Source organism: Canis lupus, chromosome 3, assembly GCF_048164855.1.
Source record: "Canis lupus baileyi chromosome 3, mCanLup2.hap1, whole genome shotgun sequence".
NCBI classification, from domain to species: domain Eukaryota; kingdom Metazoa; phylum Chordata; class Mammalia; order Carnivora; family Canidae; genus Canis; species Canis lupus.
The window spans coordinates 1,079,142-1,091,443 of record NC_132840.1 but is presented as its reverse complement, the minus strand read 5'-3'; positions in this window follow the sequence as shown (position 1 = coordinate 1,091,443).

Genomic DNA, 12,302 nt, shown 5'->3' with positions numbered 1-12,302 from the left:
GATGCTCTGTCACAGAAGACCGGCACGCTCACAGCCCTAGTCCTCCTGGCCCTCCCGGGCCCACCCCAGGGCTGCTGGTGCAAGCCCTTCCACCTGTCTCTCCGGGAAGGCAGAGTGCTCTCCAGCATGGACACCTCTGCAGCCCCTCCTCTGGTCGCCCTGTCCTCACATGAGCCAGGAGAGGCTCAGAGTTTTGAGTTCCCCGATCAGATGGAGATGATGGAGCCCATGTAGATTTCAAACAGATTCCCCATGATTTCAGCTATAAAATAAGGTAATGTAGCCAAGAACATAACTACCATTCATGGTACCAGTTTCAATCAGTGTGGTCTGAACTTGGCATGGGTAAGGAACTGACGGGTGGGGAAAAACATGTGCATCTGGACTGAAATACAATCCCCTTCTTGTTCCACACTTGTCTCAGAGTTGTGGTTGCTGTGTCTTCATCCTTACGGTAGGGATTTTCATGCTTACTTCCGGTGGCTGTTATGTGGATTAGTGAAATAATATATATATACAGTACCCCTGATACAGTCGAAGCTTAGAGCATAAGAGCTACACAGTAAGTACTGCTTTTAGTTAATGCTCTAGGTTATTAGAAGATGGGCCAAAAGAGGGGAGCCTGGGTTGGTGCAGTCGTTAAGCTTCTGACTCTTGGCTTGGGCTCAGGCCGTGATCTCAGGGTGGTGAGATGGAGCCCCATGACTAGACTCCTACTCAACGGGAGTCTGCTTGAGGACTCCCCTCAATAAATATATATATTTTTAAAAAGGTGGGGGATGGGGTAACTGGGCGATGGGCATTAAGGAAGGCATGTGATATGAGCGCTGGGTGTTGTATGCAACCAATGAATTACTGACTCTACATCCGAAACTAGTGATGTACTGTATGTTGGCTAACTGAACTTGAATTAAAAAGAAGAAGAGGAAGAAGAAGAAGAAGAAGAAGAAGAAGAAGAAGAAGAAGAAGAAGAAGAAGGAGAAGAAGAAGAAGAAGAGGAGGAAGGAGGAGGAGGAGGAGGAGGAGGAGGAGGAGGAGGAGGAAGATGAGATGGGCCAAATGATTTAATGGCTTCCCTTTGTTGACAGAAAAAAAGGTGACCAAATCTTGTAATGTAATCTTCTTCCTTCTTTTTTTTTTTTTTTTAAGATTTTATTTATTTATTCACAAGAGACACAGAGAGAGGCAGAGACACAGGCAGAGGGAGAAGCAGGCTCCCCGTGGGGAACCCAATGTGAGACTCGATCCCAGGCATCCAGGGTTATGAAGGCAGATGCTTAAGCACTGAGCCACCTGGGGGTCCCTAATTGTCTCTCTTCTGATGACTATTTGACTACACACTCCTTCCTCAAACATGTTGTAGCTCAGCAAAAGTGGACGAACTAACCTTTCCTGAACACATAATTGCACCTACTCTCATTCTGTCCCTCAAAAATCTGTTAAGAAAGATTGATGAAAGCGTTGGACAAGGTTTTTTTTTTTTTTTTCTTTTTTTCCATTTGTGCTACTGTACTTAACCAAAACATCAGCCCAAGGCCTTTGGTTGTTGCTTTGCTCTTTGACTACTTTCATCCTTCTACCATCAGTCTATGATGGAAGTCTATCTTTTTGTTTCTCTTTTTTACTAAGGTCCTCAAGTCTAAGCTCCTCAGGGAAATAAATTCTATAAGAATTCTGATAACCTTTTCCCCAGGATTCAGGTTAAAGTGTGTTCCTGGAATATTCCTGGGGCCCTCAAGGTTAAACAGGGCCACCTTGGTTGCCCAATCCCAAAGCCCCTATTGGCATTTTAGATTTTAGGGTAGTGTTACCCATATAAGGCTACCCCGCTCTAGTAGCCTAGCCATCAAAATCCAGTAGAAATTACCTTTTAACCTATACTATGTGACCCTTTTTATTACCTGCAGAATCCTCACCATAATATAAAGCCATCAACTTTATATATTGATTTACCATCTGGTTCCCTTTCCAGAATATAAGTTGCTTGAAATTAGTGATCTTGTCAATATTGTCTAACATTTGAATTCTTACTACTATGTTCCAGCTATTGTGCTCAGAAGAGCAGCTAAATAAATAGTTGGTGAATGTATGACTGAGTATCAAATGTAATTATACATTTAAAATAATATTTAAACTCCAAAATGCCACGAAATATCACATCCTTTTTGTTAACACCTCAATTGTTCAATGGCTCTCCAACTTAAATATAGCTACTACACCCGCCACGCTGTAACCCAGCTGCCATTTATTGAATATTTATTTATGCTTACTATTTATAGACATTATTCCATTAATCTTCATGTAATATCTATGAGAAAGGGTTATTATTTCCTCCCTCCCTTCCATTTTACATGTAGAGAAACTAAGGTGCATAGAACCTAAGAGATTTTAAAGGGAGAAGTGGTAGGAAACAGCTCTGGAGGAAATTATTGACTTGTGATAATTTCTCTAATAAGATTTCTCATTCTGTCTTTATGTAACAGAATAACACTGAATGACACATCTTTTTTTAGAATTTTCAGACTGTGAAGAAAAAAATGAAAAGTGCACACACATACATCCACGTGGTGTTTGTACATGTATAGAACACACAGAAAGATACACACAGAGCTAACTTAGACTCTGAGATAGGAACTTAGGCTTTAAAGAGGAAAGGATCTATTTTTTATCTAATATCTTTTGTTTCTTTTCAATTTTTTCTCACATGCATACTTTAATTTTTTAAAGATAAAAATGGAAAAAATGGAATGGAATGAAGTGGAATTGAATAAAATAAAATAAAATAATGAAATTAAATAAAATAATAAAATAATAAAATAAAATAATAAAATAATAAAATAATAAAATAAACATAAAATAAAATAAAATAATAAAATAAAATAAAATAATAAAATAAAATAAAATAAAATAAAATAAAATAAAATAAAATAAAATAAAATAAAAAAGGACCAATCCATATCAGTGGCAGCACAGAAGGAAGAGTGGTCATGGATTCAAGACTTCCACTGGAAACATGGTTCCAGTTGTGATTTGAAATAGTAAGAGTTATTAAGTTTAAAATAAAGATTCTGTATTCCGATATGACCTGGAATACTCTTAGTAAATAATGGTGATGACCTCTCCATAGCACTGTTTTGTCAGGCTGTTTAAATGTCTGATAGGCCTATATTTCATTCTCTAAGGATTTTTGTCTCCTAAAGAGAATGTCATGGATACAATGTTCTGGAAAAAAAAAAAAAAACTTTGGCACATGATCATCTAGAGCAGGATTCAGCAAACTACAGCTTGTGGCCCCAATCCAGCATGCTGCCTCTTTTCATAACTAAATATGGAACACAGATAGTCATTCTCAACTGTTTACATTGTCTATGGCTGCTTTGGGAATATAGCAGCGGAGCTGAGAAGTTTCAGGAGAGATCATAGGGCCTGCAAAGTCTGAAACATTTACTATCTGGCCCTTTCAAGAAAAAGGTTGCCAAGCTCAGTTCAGAAGATCAAATTGCCAGAACTTACTGGTCATTTTAGAAACAATGAATGACATAAAGGAATTGAACAGACTTTAAAAACTCAAATCCTTACTGGAGCCAGACAGGAAACGTCAATGAGTGAGGTGGAGGAGACACAAAAGGATAAAGAGCAGTAAAGACTAGCAAAAGAAAAAGTAGACTCATCCTAGAGGGAGCAGGACTTGTGTCAGCCAAAACCATTTAGAAATCTGGGCCAAATGTTGCCAAATCTACTAATCTTTCCACAAAAAAAAATGACGATTTTCATATTTTTGTAAACTGGTTATTTTCTTTTCAATTTTGTGGCTAAAGAAAACACAACTGCATATGGAGTACAGCCAATCGATGGCCAATTTGAAATCTCTAGTCTAAAGAGAATTCCAGGTTATTGGCTTGTTTAATTAAGTGGTGCTGATGCTTTCATTAAATCCAATTATGTCTGAAAACTGTTCAGTAAATTCCAAGTATTTGCCATGCATTCTCTAAATGTGTAAATACTACCACCACTACTACTGCTGCTTCTACTACTACCAACAATATTAATAACAAGTATGATTGGAGAGTATTTTCTACTTTCTTGAGGGATGAGTAAGGCATAGGAATGGATGCTTAGCTGAGTTTGTAATAGGCTGATATTCTACAGTCATAAGAGGAACTGTGTTTTTCTAGCCATAAATCAGAAAAAAAAATTGCCTAGAATGGAGGGCAGGGAAAGCTCAAGTTGCCTAGAAGAAAGTGTAGGGGTAGGGAAGGCTGTGGGCCTGAAAGCCTGGCAATATTGGGAGAAAGTCCAAAGCAAAATAAGCAAGCAGGAAATCAGACGAGAATAAGTCAAAAAGGGACACCTGGGGGCTCAGTGGTTGAGCATCTGCCTTTGGCTCAGGGCGTGATCCCGAGGATCGAGTCCCGCATCAGGCTCTCTGCAAGGAGCCTGTGTCTCTGCCTCTGTGTGTGTGTGTCTCATGAATAAATAAATAAAATCTTTAAAAAAAGAGTAAGTCTATTAGAATTAAAATGCAACTAGGATCAGGAAGGAAAGAGGCTTTCCAAATGAAGAATATGTTCAGTAATAATGAGTTCAAGTATTTGAAGACAGTTAAACCTTTTTGGATTTTTTTAAAGGATTCACACACACATGTGCTTGCACACACACACACACCATATACATACATGCGGACACATACGTTCAGATGTCTGTGTGTGTGTGTGTGTGTGTATTACTTTCTTTGAAAGACAGAGAGGTTGAGAGAGAAAGAGAAATGTAGTCACTGTGGAATATACAGGAAGTACCAAGCAAGGAAAAATATTTTGGTTGAAAGGGAACCTTTTCCATGAACGTTTATTGAGTCCAGCTCTACTTATCGAGGAGTTGAGGATTAGTGTACATTATAAATGCATTTAAAAATGAGAATGAAATAATCTTGGCCAACTACACTTTTTTAATCAAATTTTTTAGACGTTCATGGTAATTGCTGAAATTCAAGTGCAACCTGCCAAATGGGACCAAGTTGGACTAAACATTTCAGCTTTCACCTGTGGGTTGATGAATGGTATGAATTCCTCCAAATAACGTTGCTGGCATTGTGGCCCCGTGATCATAATTGGACTTTCATCTAGTAAGACGGCGAATATTTTTGCAATTGGTTTTCTAACTGAAGTGATAGCTAATCTGATCCCAAATTGTACGCAGGTAGGTTACTCCTACCAGACAGCCGGCGCGGTTTTACTCCTGGATCTGATTTCCAGGAACACTAATGATACATCTGTTTTCTCCTTAATTCATTTGAATAGAACCCAAATTTGTATAAATCCACAAATGCAATGAAAATGCTTAAAATGTAAATTATTTTAATAAAGTTTGAATGCAGTTCTCACAGCTAAGATGGATGTAAATAAACATGTTATTGACAAACTTTGCTTAAGCACAAATTCATTGCATTTTCATTTGGGATACCTCGAGATCTGGAATGACAGTTACCTCAGTTCTTGTATATCAAGGTTGAACATGACATTATATCAAGACTATTACCTTCAAAAATTGGGTTTTAAAATCTTTTGAAAACAAAGCTTTTAACCATGTATTGTAAAATTTTAGCAAGTAACAAGTTTCAAAACTTATTTCCCATTAGTGCATTTTCCCCCAGTGTGGCATCTTTCAAGAGAAGAAAATCCTATCATCACCACTAAATCCTTCTTAAAGTTCTCATTGATCATAGCCTTAGAACAAGATTATAAAAAATAGTCGTACACTGAGATAATGCGTAAGAGATTTTGGAAAATCTCAACACTCCATTTTAGATTACATCTAGCAGGTTTTCAGGCTCATGTACCATTCCATTGATGAAGATGGATTATCAGTGTTCGCCTCTTAATTAAGGACAGACAATACCTATTGCTTCTTATAGTCGTAGCACAAACACCATAACCTTTCCCTTCTGTATTAAAAATCCTATATTTGATCTATTTGTCATTTAAGTGAATAATACAACTATTGTGCCTTTAAAGAATCAGGTATTGACTTAGGAAGGAGCAATCTACCTCGGAGTAAGATTGTGTTTTTTATCATGATTGGATTTAAAATTTTGCTACTATTGCCACTAATTCAAAACTAACAAAAGAGAATGGTTGAATATTAAGTCGGCTTCTGATGGTAATAATGGATATATAATTTTGTTTAATTTGGAAGCATTTTTAATTTGGAAAACAAGAAGCCAATTAGGAAGACATTTCATGCTTTACTCCAAAATTACATAAGTAGTTCTGGATCACAAGTGTTAATGATGGCAAATCTTCAAAGATACTTTTTTTGTTGTTGTTATGTTGCAATATGTTGGTATCCATGAGCCAAAAATCAAAGCAATATTTACTCTTTGATAAAACAATATTTGTTCTTAGATCAAAGAATAATTTACACATGGAATAATCATTCAGCACCACTATGATCTAGCACTGAAATATAAGAAACAGTGTGCTGATCCACATTACAGTCAGCATTTGATAATTCTAGAATCATAAAATTACAGCAATTAATGGAGTCATCTACTATAACCCTGTCTTTTTTTCAGGTTAGCAAAAAAACTAAAGAGAGAGAGAGAGAGAGAGGCTCAAGAATAGATGAATTGTTCAAAGATCATGTTAACTGGAGGTGAAAATCCAGACGTCGGGAAATTGTTTTTGTAAGAAGCAGAGGGGGGCCTCACTGCACCCCGAGACCTCAGTGCCCCTTAAATTCCTGTAAAGAGGGAAGCGAAGAATGCCCAGAAAATGAATCAGACTTTTTAGCAGCATGATGGTAAGAAAGTTTTGCCCAAACAAGCGGGTCCTGGAGCCAAGGCCTGAATGGTCCTGTCGGAGGGCCCTGTCCTTCCAGGAAGCAGCCTGCTTCAGAGTCTGCCGTGTCAGGCCTCCGGCTGGGAGCGGCCAGTGGGGAGCCCCCTCCCCGTGGAAGAGCCGTGGAGAGCTCCAGGGCAGCCGCTGCAGTGGTGCGAGGGGCATCTCTAGGGCAGCCACAGTCCCCTGACCCACTGAAGGCCCCGACTCCTACGTCCGAAGACTGTCCTCTGACGTCCTCCACCTGTGCGGGCAACGCTCCCTGCCTTCTGGAGAGACATTTGATTTTACGGAGGGTGAAGATTCACTGTCGCAGAGAAACAAGGGCCACGTTGTCAGGAAGCCTTCACAGGAGGAAGCGAAAAGAGCAGTAGCTGTAGGTGACGGTGATGGTGCTAATAGACAGGAACTGTGATCATTAGGAAGTGTTTGCTATTCACTAGTTATTCCAACAGTCATTTCACATGAATTAACTCTAAAGCTCGCGTTAGTTAGTTAATAATAACTCCACAGGGGGTTGTTTGTTCTCCACTTTAAAAAGAGGGTACAGAGGCATCTGGGTGACTCAGGGGGTTAAGCATCTGCCTTAGGCCCCGGTCATGACCCCGGGGTCCTGGGATGGAGCCCTACCTGGGGCTTCCCGCTCATCAGAGAGTCTGCTGCTCCCTCTCCCTCTGCCCCTCCCCCTGCACATGTTCTCTCTCAAATAAATAAAAATAAATAAATAAATAAATAAATAAATAAATATTTTAATAAATAAATAAAAATAAAAAGAGAGTACAAACCAAGCTCTGAGCAAGATCACTCAGTCAGCTAGTAAGCGTCAACTCACCTTCTCTACATCTGATTTCCTCATCTGCAAAATAAGATATTAAAACTACTCTGAGGGGATCCCTGGGTGGCGCAGCGGTTTGGCGCCTGCCTTTGGCCCAGGGCGCGATCCTGGAGACCCGGGATCGAATCCCACATCGGGCTCCCTGTGCATGGAGCCTGCTTCTCCCTCTGCCTGTGTCTCTGCCTCTCTCTCTCTCTCTCTCTGTGACTATCATAAATAAATAAAAATTAAAAAAAAAAAATAAATAAAAAAATAAAACTACTCTGAGAGGCCACCTGGGCGGCTCAGTCGGTGAAACATCTGCCTTCAGCTCAGGTCGTGATCTTGGGGTCCTGGGATGGAGCCCCACATGGGGCTTCCTGCTCAGCGGGGAGTCTGCTTCTCCCTCTCCCTCTGCTTGCCCCTTGCCCTGCTTTTTTGCATGGTCTCTCTCTCTCTCTCTCTCAAATAAATAAATAAAATCTTAAAAAAAAAAAAAAAACCCTACTCTCAAGCAGGTGTTCTGAGGATTCAGTGGTACAATAACTTGGACTAAATACCTACCGTATCTACTTGCTGCATTTGCACACCTCTCACTCCCTAGTTCCTGTACCCCGAGACCTCAGGGTGCAGACCTCCCGTGGTGCAGCCTCTTTTCCTCACTCAGCACCTTATGAGCACCTACCTTACAGGAGCTCCTGTGAGACTCTCAACTATTTGCATACGAGTCTACCGTTTTCTTTGACTAGAGTGCAATACCCCAGCCCAGCAATGAAGACAATACATTTTGGAGTTATGGAGTCAGAAAGTCATTTTTTACACAATTTCCCTCATTTTTAACCTTGAATTAACCTCCCTCCAATTGACACACACTAGTTATGGATTTTTCTATTTAATTTTCTTAAGCCTCAGTTTCCTTATTTCATATAGAGAAAGCCAATAATATTAATTTCGTAAGGTTCTTAGGATTAAATAGTCAATTTATGCAAAATGTCTGAATGGTAGGGAGGTGGGAGCCATTACTATAATAATTATTATTATTATATTTTTTAAAAGACAGTATTAAGTGATAATTCTCTGGTTCAGAGTCGATAACTAAGCTTGAATTCTAGCCTTTTCCTTTTTTGCCTCTCTGGTCATGATAAATATTAGTATGCTTGTCAAGAAAGTCACTAAAAAAAAAAAAAAATGGAGCACCTGGGTGGCTCAGTCGGTTGAGCATCCAACTCTTGATCTCGGGTTGGGTTATGATCTCAGGGTCCTGGGATCAAGCACCACATCGGGCTGTGCACTCAGCTCAGAGTCTGCTTGAGATTCTCTCTCCCTCTCCCTCAGCACCTCCCCCCGTCTCCTCCCATGCCCTCTCTCTTTCCCTCTCTCAAATAAATAAAATAAATAATAAAATAAAATAAGAAGTCACTAGAGAGATAGGAGCTACTCACAAGCTAATTCACCAAAAAACAAGAAAGTATCTTCAAAACTTGTCTTATTCATGGCAGGGCTAATATAATGTTTAATTTTAACAGCTCTGACTCCTAATTCAGAAAAACCAAAATATTTTCTGGAAACAAATTTTTATAAAAACACCCAAGATTTATACATTAAATGAAAGTATGGTTGAACAAAAATAATAGTCCAGTGACACAGAATCCATAAACTCAATCCATAGTACAGTTGATTTTTACATATTTCTCCTCTTGTGGCATATAGAGAGCAGCAGCAATTTAATCGAAATGTAGACAATTGTCTGCTTTGGAGATTTTGTTTGTGTGTAGGAAAGAGAGAAAGAGAGACAGAGAGAGAGGGAAGAGTGACAAACAAAATATTCAAGTAGGTTCACATTTTAAAACTTTCTGAGAAGCTACTCTGTTTGCTTCTACATAAAGGCATCAAATTTTGAACAGTTAAATAGAAAGAAAAGGGAATCAAGACCTACGTAGAGAATGCACAACCGTAAACCCACTTCCTTTCCTTCCTGTTCCCAATTTCAACATCACAATGACAATAAACGTTGAAATGAGATCTGATGCCCCAAGTTGCTCCAGCTTTTGAGGGGGGCCTCCGTTGCTTCAGGTATGAATTTGCACAGTTTAAGAACTATGTTCCCTGATGATTATAGCTCTTACTCTACCCCACTTGTCTTATACACTCTCTCTCTGTGTATACCTTGATGGTTTCCATGATAGTGCTAATCATAAACTCTACTCCCTTTATTTTTAATTTTTCTTATATGTTCTTTGCTGAGATGTAAGCTCCAGAGGCCACCTGTCTCTTCCCTAGTCTTCAATGCCTACAGCCTAGCAGAGCCTCCACACCGAGGAGATAGTCAAATGCTCTCTGAGAAGGAAGGGAGAATGGCAGATTATAAGCAAGAGAGGGGCTGATGGATGAAAGAAAAAGAAAGGACAGCAGAGGGGAAAGCAAAGAGAAGAGCGATGAAAAAAGAAAGAAACAAGAAAAGGAAAGGGTAATAGCTCAAGCCTCTTCCCATATGTTGAGGCTTGACTGTTTCCTTCGGGGTCCTCCTCCCCACCTGCTTTATCACGGCCTCACAATCCTAGCTTGCTCTCTTCATCCCGCCATCCCATCTCAACGGCTGGCAAGCCTCACAGTGGAAACCATCATTTCCCCCAAGTCCTATCAATTCAAGGCTGTCGTGGCAGCAGGATTTACCGAAGCTTCGCTGTGGCAGAGGGAAAGTCTTTACAACAGACAAGCCCCTACGCTGAATGTAAGATTTCTTGGTTCCTACAAACCAGTGGAAGGCCCCCACTCAGAATTTCTCCCTGGGAAGCGTAAGTGTTTTCCACTTTACCCACCTCCTCTCATCTCTTCACTCTCCTAGTTCCCAGAAAGTGCCACCTCCTCCCCAGCCTGGTGTGTCAGGCACAGCCATTTAGATCTCCTCCCTCCCAGTCCTGCTTCTGCAGTCATTTTCTTCCTGCTGCAAGGTATTGCTTACTTACTCATAATTTATTTATACCTTGCTCATTCCACAAAGGATTTGTTGTACTACGGGATCACCTGCAAAAATAAAAAGAAAGAAAAAAGAAAATGTAAGTACAATATGAACAAAGGATTATGATTAATCCAGTTCTGTTCAACTGGAGTAAAAAATGGGAACAGAGCAAATTAGTTCAAATAAGAGGTTAGAAAAAATAAATAAATAAGAGGTTAGGGCCAGGGAAGGTATACTTTAGAATGTGACCTTCAGACCTGGACTGAGTGATGGATAAAACACCAAAAGACGTCCTTACAGCAAACCTTCAGACTCTTGATTAACCTGAATAAGTGGCTCTGAGCTTCCAGGCAGCCAAAATTTAAAGGGAAACATGGCCTGTTTTATCACTTTTTTTATTTTCCACATACAGTAAGCATACCAGTTATTTGGGGAGAAACAAAGCTTTTCCCAATGCTTAAGTCTAAAATGACACTTTATGAGATGCATGGGGGGCTCAGTGGTTGAGCATCTGCCTTTGGCTCAGGGTGTGACCCCGGGTCTCGGGATCGAGTCCCGCATGGGGCTCCCTGCAGGGAGCCTGCTTCTCCCTCTGCCTGTGTCTCTGCCTCCCTCTCTATGTGTCATAAATAAATAAATAAATAAATAAATAAATAAATAAATAAATAAACTAAGAAAATAAAATAAAATAACATTTCACGGACACAAATATTGAGACAAATAAGCGGAGGGCAGAGACATTAGTTCAGAGGCAAGATTCCAGGTCTGAACTAATAAACTTGTCTTGAATGAGTGAGTCAATAGCTAATGGGAAGTATAAAGGGCTAGAGGAGAGGAGACAAGAGAGTGAGCAGGAGATGGGTGTCTGGTGGGCAGAGTTACTTGGAGAGGGGGGAGTTGGAGTGAGAAGGCGTCCTGCTCCTTTTGGATCCCGGCAGGCCTCCCACCCATCCCAAGCTTCTGCCTTCTGGCTAGATTCCCTTGTACTTACATCTTGAGATGGTAGGAATGCAGCCTCCTCACTGAGCCACCATCACTTATTTTGGAACCAGGGCCAGACAGAGCTCTGGGCTAGAACTTTAATATGCCACTCACTGAAATAGCTCTTTCCCTTAATGGTCTCTATCCAAAGAATAGCCCAGTGAAGGTGACATTGGCTATTAACCTATTCTGATTGTGGGAGGCCCCCACAAATGATGCCTGAATTGTTCTTCAAGAACAATTTGGGTGTGAATAGAAACTGCAGAATAGGCTGTGTCACCCAGGAATAAAAGATCCCCATCATATATGCAGAAGTTATTCTTCAAGATTCCCGAGTTAAGTAGGCAGGCGTATAACCATGAGTAGATATATAGGAGGATGATTTTTCAAACCAGTAAAACAAAAGTAACAGGCTTTACCACTGATTGTGTTTATTAAATTGCTCAGCATGACATTGTTAATAGTCTCAAAAAAACAATTTGGGTGTACAAAGTGACCCAGAATAGAGCCTATTATGATGCCGAAACTGTTTTAAATATCCACCGAGTGTTTTTTATGAGTTGCCCTTCAAGGAAGGAGATTTTAAAGGCATAGGAGGCAGCTTTTCTCCTGCCTCCACCACTGGCTAATCTCAGACTAATCATCGAGACCTTCACAGCTTTTCAATGAATATAGGTCAGGAAGACACAGCTCAGTCTTTCTTAGGTCTATA